The sequence below is a fragment of the Choloepus didactylus genome, chromosome 19 (assembly GCF_015220235.1).
Source record: "Choloepus didactylus isolate mChoDid1 chromosome 19, mChoDid1.pri, whole genome shotgun sequence".
Taxonomy (NCBI): Eukaryota; Metazoa; Chordata; class Mammalia; order Pilosa; family Megalonychidae; genus Choloepus; species Choloepus didactylus.
In genome coordinates this window covers 33,044,761-33,052,921 of record NC_051325.1, presented here as the reverse complement: position 1 = coordinate 33,052,921, position 8,161 = coordinate 33,044,761, and positions in this window count along the sequence as shown.

Sequence of the window (8,161 nt, the reverse complement as noted above, 5' to 3'; positions counted from 1 at the left end):
AAACTACCAAAATTCACCCAGGAAGAAATTACCTGAATATTTCTATGTCTGTTAAGAAATCACATTAGTAATTAAAAACATTCTGAACAATGTTAAGTTCAGGCCTGTATGGAATTCTACCAAACATTTAAAGAAAGGATGACACCATTTCTACACAATCTTCTCCAGAGTAGAGGAGGAGGGACCTATTCCCAACTTATTTTGTGTGGTCAGCATTACGCTGATACCAAAACCAGAAAAAGACATTAGAAGAAAACTACAGATCAATATCCTTCATGAACACAGACGTGGAAATTCTCAACAAAATATGAACAAATCAAATCCATATACACACATGTGTGCATTTTGAACAAATGACATTTATCTCAGAAGTGCAATACTGGCTCAACATTTGAGAGTCAATCCATGCAATCCACCATATTAGCACAGTAAAGAAGAAAACCACAAAATTATATCAAATGATGCAGAAAAAGCATTAACCACACTCATTATCCATCAGTTATTATTTTTTTTTCAATTGCAGCAAACTAGAATGGAAGGGAGCTTCCTTAACTTGATAAAGAGACGCTAACATCATTTAATGGTGAAAGACTGAATGCTTTTCCCCTAAGATTGGAAACAAGGCAAGAATGTCCACTGTCACCATCCCTTCTCAACATTGTTAAGTCGTAACCACTGCAATAGGGCAAGAAAAAGAAATAAAAGACATACCGAGTAGAAAGGAAGAAATAAAACCTCAATGATAAAACAAAAAGTGGTAGAATGATGTCTACAAAGTTTTAAACCAAAATAAAATCCCAGAATTTTATACGCAGTGAAGTTTTAACTTGTATACACAAATGACAACACACAGATATTTTCAAATATATATGAGTTCAAGGAACACAACAGCCATGAGCTGTTGTTGAGAAAAGTACCTATTTATGAAATCCAGCCAATAAAGAGATAAATCAAAATAAAGAAATCAGGAAATAAAAGGAGCAGTAGTGAATACTGAATGTATTCAAATACATAATTAAGACATAATTAAGACAAAACTGCTCCAGTAATAATTATAATTACCAAAAAAAAATGATGTGAATGTTCTAAACCTTGACAGTATGAAAATAATTAACAGACATTGGCAAGTGGGGAAAAAGAAAATGAAAAGAATTCCCAATGGTGTTAAGGCCATTATGTTTCATAACAGGGACTCCAGACTTGCTAGAATTAAAACATAATTAAAAATTACTCCAATCTCTTGTATTTTATAATTTTTTCTTAACTTGAGAGTGTCCTTTTTTTAACTTATTTTGAAATAATTTTAGAATTACAGAAAAGTTGAAAAACGGTACAGAGAATTCCAGTAGGCCCTTCAATAGCTTTCCCTAAAGTTAACAACTTACATGACCATGGTAAAATTATCAAAACCAAGAAATCAACACAGATACAATATTATTAATGACACTACAGATCTTAGTGAAATGTTGCCACTTTTCCCAGTGAGGTCCTTTTTGTGGTCCAGAATACAATCCAACATACCAGGAAGCATTTAGTTGTCCTATCTCTTTAGTCTTTTAGAGTGATCTGTTAAGAAATAACATCTTTTGGGTGAAGAAAAATTATTTGAAAATCAGCAATTACTTCAGTTTCATTTGGGTTTTCTTTTTCTTTTAAATTCAGATAAAGTTAAATTTAATACTTTTATTTGAAATACTACTGCAATAACACCAGTGTCACATGAGTGGAATAAGGGATGAATTGCTCAATAGTCATCAGAAAAAAAATTGCACAAGGTGTTGAAATGCTCTCTGAGAACTCTTAAATAGCATTTATTCACTCATCCATTCACTCAATTATTATTTTTTAAACCTGCTATACTCGATAAACGATGCATACATCATATACAGGCCTTGTCCTCAATTCTCCAGCCCATTTGAGAATACAGGCAATCTCTGATTTTAACATACTGTGCAGTGTGAGATCCAGTGGTTCCCAGAGAGAGGACGACTTAACATGTCTTGAGGCATCAGGGAAGGCATCTCAAAAGAGGTGAGATTTGAGCTGAGTCTAAGGATGGGTAGGCATTTGCCAGATGGAGAAGTGGCTTTTTTTAGTTAGGTTACCTTTTTAATCAAATGATAGAAAACCCAACCTAAATGGCTTAACCAAACAGGAGGGACTTAGCTCACAAAACTGAAAAGTCCAGAGATGTGACTGGTTCCGAGTATGAGTTGATTCAGAGGTAACAGCCCTCCAGCTCTGCTGCACTCTGCTTTTCTCGGGCTCTGCTCTGCCCCTCAGTGCTGTTGACTTTCCTCGGCTGGAATAATCAGTGGCTTTTGAGATACTGGACATCTCCCTACGTCACACCTCTCCTGACAACTCCCAAGGCAGCATGAGAAATCATCTTTCCAGGAATCCCAAGCAAATGTCTCCATGCTCACATCACATTCTTTGCCCATCTGTGACCCAATCTCTGTGGTCAACAGGCTTGGATTAAGCCCTGGAGCTAAGGGTAGAAGCAGCTGCACCCAAACTCCGTGGCTGAGAATGGAACACTTCTAACTTCCTAAAGGGAAAAAAAAAAAAAAAAGATGCTAGGAAGCGACTAATATATATCTATTGCAAGAGAAAGAGAATTTCAAGCATACGTGAAGATTGGGAGTATAAGATACCAAGTGTGTTATGAGAAATATAAAAATTTCATACAGCTGGAAAATAAATGTGGTAGGAAAGTGGGTGCCAGAACATAACACCGTGCCCACAGACTGTTGTAGGTAATAAGAAACCTTTGGAAACTTTTCAACACAGGAATGATCAGATTTGTATTTTTCAAAAGATACCAGTCATTGTTATGCAGAGGGTGAATTAGAGAGCAAAACCTGAAGGAGGCAAGTCGAGATGCTATTGTAATAAAGGAGGTAGAACAGTTAAGAATTTTTTTGGCTCTAAGTGTCAGAAAACCTAATATTGGCTTATACAAAAGGGGTTTATTTTTCTCACAAGAAATTCAAAGGTCAGCAATTACTGGTGTTATCAGCTATTTTACCATGCCATCTAAGACCCAGGCTTTTTTGTCTTTTTGACCCATCATACTGGCTTTCATCCTCATGTTTGTCACTGTATTGTCCCAACATGGCTGCCATAGCTCCAGACATCATATACATGTTTGAAGAAAGAAAAATTCAGGGGTAGTATCTATTCCTTTTACCTCCAGGAGACTTCCGCTTTCATCTCCTTGGTCAGAACTGTAACCTCTAAGTGCAAAAGAAGTTGGGAACGTGAATATTTAACCTGAGGCAATGTACATTGCAGACCCAAACAAAACCAAGATTCTTTTAGCAAGGAAGAAGAAGGGCGTGCATATTTTAGATAAGCAATTAACAATGTCTGCTGAGCAGGTATGAGATGAAACTACCCAAACCATGTCAGGGTGAATGGGGGCTAAATATGACTGAATAAATGTGAGATATTTAGAAAATAGGGAGGGCAGAACTCATTACTGACTGGCTGTCAAGTGTGAGGAAGAGAGGAATGAAAGAGGACTCTCAGGTTTCTGGGTTGGTAGAATAGGTGAATGTGGATGCTGGGGTTAGAGGGGAAAATGCTATCTGCTATCTCTTTGGGGTTCTCAGTAGATTGAACAATATTAGGAAAAGTGTTCCTTGATTAATTTTTAAAATAATTATCAAAACAGCCACCATTTAATAAGCACTTACAATGGCCCAGGAATGATACCAAATATTTTATATGCATTATTTCATTTAATTCTTATGACAACTCAGTGAGTGTAGTCTGTTTGATCATTAGAATATCACCAGTGTCCAGAAACAGCACCTGATACATAGTAGGTACTCTATAAATATTACACAAAGGAAGGAGGCAAGGCAGAATTATCTTTATTTTATAGGTGAAAAATCTAAGGTTTGGAGAAGTTAAATGGCTTGTTTAACTAAGGTCATACATCTATGGAATGGTGAATCCAAGAGTTCAGCTTAGCTGTGTGCTTTTCCACCATGATTTACCACCTTGGTATTAAGCAAAGCTATGACACTTCTTCAGAAAAAAATAGAACCACAGGGAAGTTGGAACATTTCCAGACACCAAATCCTTCCTTAGCCTCCAAAGCTCTGAGTGATCTGACATCCAACTGCCTCCCCAACCCAGCCTCCTGTCACTCTCTCTGCTTACTGCTCTCAAGTCACTTTAGCTCCTTGCTCATGGCAAAGTCTTCCCAGCTTCTCTGCCATGAAAGCTCCGCTCAATTCCCAGATGTACAGATGGCTCATTCTCTTCCATCAACCCTAAGATGTCTTCCCTGACCCCAAGACTAGGTCAAGTTCCCCAGGTATCGGATCTCTTAATACTACCTAATTCTTTTCTATAGCACTTCTTGGAAACTCTATCTCAAAAGTTGGCATTACTGTCTTTTTGTTGTTCGAATTCACGTTAGAATGTAAGCTCCAAGAAGGCAAGAACCATGTCTGACTTGTTCCCTATATCCCTAGCATTATCAGAGTGCCTGGAACATTGTTGGTGCTCAGTACATATTTTATGCATGCCCAAATGGATGGATAAATGAATGTGGTAGGTGAATGGATATAATGATGGATGGGTGGGTGGGTGGGTGGGTGGGTATGTGGATGGATGGATGGATGAATAGATGGATGCTATAGATGGACAGAAGGATGGGTAGATGGATGGAGGGAGGGAGGGATGGATGGAGGGAGGGAGGGAGGGAGGGAGGGATGGATGGATGAAAGGCCTTCTCTAGACCACCTATCCTAGAGGGTTCTCTATCTCATATTCCCAGGTTTCCTAGCAGGCTGCCTCCTGCTGCAGCTTTTGATTACTCCTCCTCCCTTTGCTGACAAAAACTGTCTACTTGGATCTTACCTGGGCCCACACTGCTGGAAAGTAGCCAAGCAACTCCAGATCTCACTTGGGTGTGTAGCAGCAGGAGCTTGTGGGCTGATGCAGAAATATCCTCTCCCTGGGGAGAAGGTGGGCCGGTGGCAATTATGTATCAGAAAGGGCTCCTGAAGTAAATTTGTCTTGCACAAACAGGTTAGAGTTAAATTTGACCTGAGCCATGAATCATGCTGTCAGTCTCCCATTCAACCACATCACTGAGCCAGCAACCTTTGTGAGTGCTACTATTTATATAGATACAAGTATATGTATTTATACAGAGGTATGTGCGCAAGCGAAGCATTCTGATTAATTGTATCCTTGGAGAGAAATTCTTTTTTGTTTTTTCAACACTCCTCCCTTTGTGTTCAGTAAAAGCTGGTTCAAGGATGTGGACTAGGAGTGCCAGGAGTGGGAGGAAAGATCAATGCTTCATTCACCAAACATTTCCTGATGCCTACTCTGGGACGAGCACTTGGGAGTGGGAGTGGGGTGGTGAAGGCTACGAAAATTAGTAAGACATGCTCTTCGCCCCCATGTTATTCAGTCTGGTGGGGCTTCTGACTGACAGCAGGAAGGAGAGTGGGTGGGTAAGGATTTAGGTTCTGAAATCAAATAGATGGAGATTCAAATACCAGTCTCACCCTATATTTGTTATGTGAACTCGGCAAATTATTTAAGGTCTCCGAGCCCAAGTTCTCACTGCCAGGGGTTAAAAAAATAGTATGTACCTTCTAGAATTTTTGTGAGTCTCAAATAATACAATGGAGTTAAAACCTAGCTCAGAGTAAACACTTAAGTATCATCATCATCACCACCATAGCTAACATTTTTTAGTGTGTTTGTAGTATGTGCCAGGTACAAAGGCACTTTTAAATGTATTACTTCATTTAATCCTCATAACAATCTTAGGAGAGAAGTACTATTATTTCCCCCCATTTTACAGATGTAAAAAAAAAAAGAAACACAAAGAGGTTAAGTGACTTGTCCAAGCTCACGGATCTACTAACTGTTGGAACCCGGCTGTGAACCCAGAATATAAACCCAGATCCAGGGGGTCACAAATCCATTGCAGGCTTTCCATAGCACCTTGTGCTATCCTTTTCTTAACAGGGATGATCCCCCTGACCCAGACTGGATGACAGAGGGGAAACTGCTTCTTTGATTATTCATCATTGTTAAATGCCAGGTATTTTATATATAGGAGAAACCGTACTGTATAGTGTTTATGGTTCAAATCCATGCTATTCTCCTATTCCAAAGAAAGAATTATTAGCAAGAATAATCAGATGAGCAATCTAACTTGAAAGGCATTGTACAGGAGAAAGGCTTTATATCCGATCAAGCATTGATGTCACTTACCTGCCATATGACTTTGAGCAAGTCAATCCCCCTTTGAGGCCCTTTCAGCCACTATCAGTTGCTTTCCTTATTTCTCTAGTTTACTTCTCTAGTCACTCTTCTAAGCATTTTACTAATATTAACTCAATTAATCTCCAGAATAATCCCATGAGGTGGGAACTATTGTATCCCCATCTTACAGATAGGAAAACTGAGACACGGAGAGGTCAGGTGACTTGTCAAAGCTCAGACAGGTGGTCAGTGAATTCAAACCAGGCAGTCTGGCTCCATGGTCTATCTTCTTAAGCATGGTACTACTCCACTTTCCAGGCCTTATCTCATTGTATCCTCTCAACAACCCAGAAGGGTGTAACTATTATCCCCATTTGACAGATGAAGACACCGATGCTCAGAGAGGTCAAATCACTTTCCCAAGGACCCAAACAGAGCTTTGCTCTGGGCAAGGTGTTCTTCACACAGCAGTCACCAGGATCTTTCTGAGGTTCTAATCTGATCAGGGCACCTGCTCAAATACATTCATTGGCTCCTCGCTGCCCTCAAGTTAATGTCCAAGCTCTTTAACTTGGCTTTTCAGGCCCTGAATGATCTGGCCAGTGCTCTTCCCGGTCCTCTAACTCACCACACCCACCACCACCACCTGAAATCAATAATGTGCAGCTCCCAAAGGAGCCAGACTCGCTCTTTCCTATCTAACCGGGCATCCTGCCTTGACAGCTCTCCAAGAACCTGGAATCTCCCACTCCACAGCCTGAGGATGCTATGCTCCCCCACCTCCAAGTTCCTGTGATTTCCTTGGAGCTTTGCCTGGTCCTTTCTACTGGGTGTATCTGGGGGTGCTGCCTCTGATATCCCCTGCATCCTCCCAGACCCCACATTCAGCCCCTTTTTAGGCTCCGTGGGAAGGCCACTCACAGAAAGCTTTAATCAAGAGTCAGGGTGACTTCATGGAACAGTGTCCTTAAGGGTTGGGATGCTGGCCACGGACCATGTAGCCCCTGCATCTGGAAAAGCATCTGACCATGGTAGGTACTCAACAAAGGAGTCAAATGAATGCATGAACAAACACATGCACTGAGGGAAGGAGGGAGGGAGGACGAACACTTCAGGAGGACCCCACCCCATCATCAGTCCTAATTCATTTCAGAACCAGAATATCTTCCCCTCCTTGTCCCAGTTTCCACATTAGAGCAATCACTTCTTGACATAAGCAGTGGTCTTGAGGATGTCACCCTCCATCCACCCCAAAGAACTTATCAACTTATTTCTTTTAAACAATGACAGGGCTCTCTTAAGATGGACCATGCCCAGGCCCCACCCTAGTCCAGTGGGAACCAAAATGTGGGGGTGGGACCCAGGCATTTGTATTTTTTTAATATCACCCCAGCCTCACCCCATTACCTTTTCCACTTCCCTTAGGTGGTTAACTGTCACTGGATTTTTTGGTCTTAATTTCCTCCAGGAAGCCTTCCCAGCTGCCACTCCCCAACATGTATTGGGTGCTCTTCTCTAAGCCTCCCCAGTGTACTCTAAGCCTACTGTGATGACATTCGTTACCTCAGTGAACTTGTGCACACACTTACTCTCTCCCCCTCTGAACCTTGGGTTTGTTAACTCCAGGCTGTCTTATTACCTGTGGGTGTCCCCAGAGTCTAGTACTATATTCACCACATAGTAACAGAGCTTAATCACTGAGGAATAAATGAGTGACTAGAAAATTAGGGATGCTTCCAGCTTTCTATTTTTATAAATATCATTGGACATCTCCATAAATATGAGGATGTAGTACATCCCAACTCATGTACTACATGCTGCCAAATTGCTTTTCATAAGAGACGTTAATTTACAATTCAGTTGAAATTGTTTTTAACCATATGAAATATGTCCAATATTTCAGAATACTTCCCCA